This window comes from Tamandua tetradactyla, chromosome 4 (assembly GCF_023851605.1).
Source record: "Tamandua tetradactyla isolate mTamTet1 chromosome 4, mTamTet1.pri, whole genome shotgun sequence".
Taxonomy (NCBI): domain Eukaryota; kingdom Metazoa; phylum Chordata; class Mammalia; order Pilosa; family Myrmecophagidae; genus Tamandua; species Tamandua tetradactyla.
The window spans coordinates 82,838,105-82,842,968 of NC_135330.1; the positions used below are offsets into that span (position 1 = coordinate 82,838,105).

General features: G+C 42.6%; 1 pseudogene; it reads left to right on the top strand.

Moving 5' to 3' along the window:
* The first annotated feature begins 1,398 nt into the window (after positions 1-1,398).
* LOC143680315 (proteasome subunit alpha type-6 pseudogene) lies at positions 1,399-1,934 on the top strand (annotated as a pseudogene).
* Positions 1,935-4,864: the final 2,930 nt, after the last annotated feature.

Here is a 4,864-nt window from a genome sequence, read left to right on the forward strand (position 1 = left end):
TAAGAAAAAAGAAAAAGCCTTATGAGGTTCCCCAGGCAGAACTAGTTCTGGGAGTTGGGAGGCATAATAAATGGAAGATGTAGATGTGTATGGCAGAGTACACTTTCTGCCCATCAAAAGTCATTCTCTTCTTCCATAGTACTAGTAATGAACAAAATGTGGTATATATGTGTGATGGAATATCATTCAACAGTAAGAAGGAATGAAGTCCTGAAGCGTGCGACAGTATGGATGAAACTTGAGGATTTTTTGTTATAGGAAATAAGTCAGACACAGAAGGACAAATATTGAATAACCTTACTGATATGAACTAATTACGGCATATAATATAGAACACAAGTCACCAGGATGTAGAACGAGATTCAAGGATGGGGAGTGGTAGCTTAGCGTGTGAATGTTTAAGTAGGTTGAACTTAAACATTTCCTAGGATGAGGAGAATGGCTGGGTCAGCACAGGAAAGTATCTTCTAGGACTATCACTGCCCTGCCATCTGTGAGTGAAAGCTCTGCATTGCCATCAGTGCCAGTTGAGTCTGCTCAGGATCAATTCAAATCATTTCCTCCCACCTAGCTCACATTCTCATGTGAGGAGAGCAGGTTGATTTCCAGGTACAAAGACACACCAAATGTCCCTCCACCGTCCCCACCAGCACTATGGATCTCTCCCAGGGCAACCTAAAGTTCTCCAAGTCAGGAACCTAAAAGATTGGTCCTGCCTAAGGCATAGCACAGTGGACACCACTACTGGGACACAGGGAACCCCAGGCATCTCAGGGACAACTTCTGAGTTGCTCAACTTATCTGAGTATCTCATTCTTTTTTAAGCAATTGCGGTAAGAAACATCCTTCTAGATACCTGAGGTGTATGGGGGGATTTTAAGTGGAAAGGTCAGGTGGTCTCCAGAGTCCTGAGGCCATTCTTTAGTGCTGCATATGACAAGAAAGCATTCATCACCTCTCTCTTTCCTCTATTGGTTCTTAGAGGTCATCTCATGAGTTAGCAATTTTACCATCTTCCTGTCTGAGTAGACTGATACAGTTGATAATCTGGAGCAAAACAACAGGAGAAGAACGTAAAAGAATGCTGATAAGAAGTCAAGGTAGGTTGCGTGGTGCCAGAGCTCGGGGCCCAGAGGCCATAACTGAAGTAGTGGGTGCACCGTGTCCTGTGGTTCCAGCGCTGGTTTCAACCGCCATATTACCATTTTCTCAATTGAGGGTCACCTCAACCAAGTAAAATATGCTTTTAAGGCTATTACCCAGGGTGGTTTTACATCAGTCACTGTTAGAGGGAAAGACTGTGCAGTAATTGTCCCTCAAAAGAAAGTCCCTGATAAATTATTGGATTCCAGCATGGTGACTCCCTTATTCAAGATAAACAAAAACACTGGCTGTGTGATGACAGGAATGACGGCTGACAGCAGATCCCCGATACGGAGAGCATGCTATGAGGCAACTCATTGGAAACACAAGTATGGCTACGAGGTTCCCATGGACATGCTGCGTAAACGAATTGCAGATATTTCTCAGGTCTGCACACGGGATGCTGAAATGAGGCCTCTTGGTGGTTCTATGATTATACTCGGGATAGATGGAGAACAAGGTCCTCAGGTGTGCACGGTCACCCTGCGGGTTACTGCTGTGGGATTAAGGCCACTGCAGCAGGGGTTACACGAACTGAGTCAACCAGCTTCCTTGAAAAAAAAGTGAAGAAATTTGATAGGACATTTGAACAGACAGTGGAGACTGCAATCACGTGCCTGTCTACTGTCCTATCAATTGATTCCAAACCTTCGGAAATAGAAGTTGGAGAAGTTAGTGTTGAAAACCCTAAACTCAGGATTCTTACAGCAGCCAAGCTTGATGCCCACCTTGTGCTCCAGCAGGGAGGGACTAGAGAGATTTACATTGCAATTGGTTTACCCCATCCATGATGCCACTTGCTACAGGTTTGGTAAAAATAAATCAATATTAGGGAAACCCCTGAATTGAAAAAGGAACCTCTCCCTCTCTTCCAACCCCTGAAGTGATCAGGACTCTGTATAAATAAAAACTCCTTTTGAAAAAAAAAAAAAAAGTCAAAGTAGATGAGAAAAAAGCAAGGTTTGGAGTAATCAGGACACTCCATATGGAACACAACCCAAGTCAAACTCTCCTGCTCTTTAGCTTTCTCCCTTTCATCAGGAAAAACAACATAAACCAAAACTTAAAGAAATCACTGAAATCACTGCTATTCTCAAAGTCCCTTAAAATCAATTGCCTACAGCAAATCGGTCAATACGCTTTTCCTTGGAGTGATATTTGGTACGATGCATGGAATGTCCACTAATTCTAGGCACTGTTATTAGCATGTCATAGACATGAGGGCAGTGATTCTTGCAGCTGCTGCACGGAACAGTAATCCTGTCCTCGCTTATGGAAGAACTGTGCTTTACAATCACACAGCCATTAAATACCAGGCTTCATTTCAATAATGGCTTATATTTTCCTATAATTTCCAAAAAGAATTAAAGCTTGGTTTACTATAGACCAGGGTTTCTCGCCCTCAACACTACTGACATTTTGAGCCAGATGACTGTTTGTTATAGGAGGTTGTCCTCTGCCATGTGGGCTGTTTTAGAAGCACCCCTGGACTCTACCCACTAGATGTCAGTAATACCAGCACCCCACCTGTGATAACCACACTATCTCTAGACCTTGTTAAGGGTCCCCCCCAGGAGAAGTGGGCAAAACTGTCTCCAGTTGAGAAACCACTGCTATAGAGGAACTTTCTAATGGTCTTAAAGTGTACCAGCTTCACTGAGAATAGACTTACCACAAACGTGACTTGGGAAAGTTTAGGTCTCCAGGCATATTTCCTAATAGTGGACATAGCTACCCACTAGATGATGTTTATGGGTAGAGCTGTATGGTCCTGTCCCCAAAGACCTGGGTGAGGTGCAGCTTGAGAGGCAGGGAGTGGTGTGAAGGACCCTCCAGGCCCTCCAACTCCAGGAGCCTATGACCACTGAGTGAAAAGGTGAGAACGGTCCACTTACTTAAGAAACCTAAATAGTGCCCCTATATCTTGAGTAATTCCATAAAGGAAGAACAAAGAGAAGGAAACAGAAAGCAAGAAAGAGATAAATGAGAACATTCACCAACCCTATAAAAGAGTCCTTTTGGCAACAGTCAGCAGACGTGAGGGAGACATATGAGAGCATATGGGAGGCTGGCACGGTGGACAAGGAGGAGGGCCATTAACCAGAAAGTCTCGGACAAGCAAAAATGCTTTCTCCATTGGACACTCTATAACTCCCAGAGATCACAGGCCAGGATGGGTCTGTTCTGTACAGATTGAAGCTCACAAACGTCCAGAGTCGCCTGTCTGTGCAGGTTTGGCATAACCTAAAGGTTAAAGAGCCAAGTCAGTTTTTTTCTATTCATCAATGCATTTCAAGGGAAACCCAGGCCCTCTGCTTCTGCCTCATCAACTGCCCTGCCACCCTACTGCTTTAGGGAGATCTGCTTGCCATTTAGATAATTGCACGAACATTTTTTAATGTGCGAAGTTAGACTCTGGGGTCTTTTTTCTCTCTCTTTTTTTTTTTTTTTTTGGTCTTAAACAAGAAATTTTAGTTTCTCTGAAAGAAAAAAATCCAAGTGATGAAAGATTACAAACTAAATATATTCCAAGCTTGGCAAAAGGCTTTCTCTAACCTTCTGTATTTCTCACTTGAAGGAAATTGGGTGAATGGTGCTTGAGTTGAAGGACAGTGCCTCAGCCAAGTGCCAGCGTCTCTGTCGTTAAGCACTATAAATGGAGAGCATTGAGCAAGTTTCACATTTATTTTCATGCTCTTTCATCTGTCTGGAGGCATAGCAGCAATGACAGGAACTGTGCCTCTAGTCTTCATTCTGCTCAAAAGGAAAAACAGGTACAGAATATAGAAGTGACAAGCCACTTAGGAAAAACAAAACTTACCACTTGAGAGTTCATAACAGCAAAAGAAGATAAAGTCAGACAAATCAGTATTTCCCCATTGGACCACATAGCAGCAAACAGTCAATCTTGTTCATTGTTTTTCCTCAAATTCTTCATACAGCACCTGACACAGAACAGGTACTCAATAAGCATCATTTGCCAGTGGACTGAAAAATTTCCTAAACTTTAGAAAGTAATTTTTAAGAGGAAGAAATGGTTATGATTCTGTGTCTGAATTTTTCCTTTTTTAAGTTAGATTTCAAAACTGGGAAATTAGAAATGAAATTCTGATTATATGGTCTCTAATAGTGAGATGAATAAAAGGGAACATATTGTGTCAGTTAAGATGCATTTATCTCTAAGTAACATAAAAACCAGCTAACAATGACTAAACTTAAGGATATTCATTGTTTACCACCCAAAGTCCACAGGTGGGTGTGCCAAGGCTGGCTCACGTGCTCCAAATGTCAGGACACTGAGCAGCCATGTTTGCTAGCTGCCGGAATGCAATATACCAGAAATGGAATGGCTTTCAGAAAGGAGAATTTAATAGTTGCTAATTTACAGCTCTGAGGCTAAGAAAATGTCCCAATTAAAACAAGTCTACAGAAATGTCCAATCTAAGACATCCAGGGAAAGATACTCTTTAAGAAGGCCGATGAAGTTCAGGGTTTCTCTCTGAAGTGGAAAGGCACATGGCGAATACAGTCATGTGTTTCTCTCTCAGCTGAAAGGGCACACGGCAAACACGGCATCATCTGCTAGCTTCCTCTTCAGCTCCCCAGGAGTCATTTTCCTTCTTCATCTTCAAAAGTCACCAGCTGGTGGACTCTCTGCTTCGTGGTTCTGCAGTGTTCTCCATTGTTGCTTTCTTCTCGTTCTGCTATTCTTCTCTGCTCT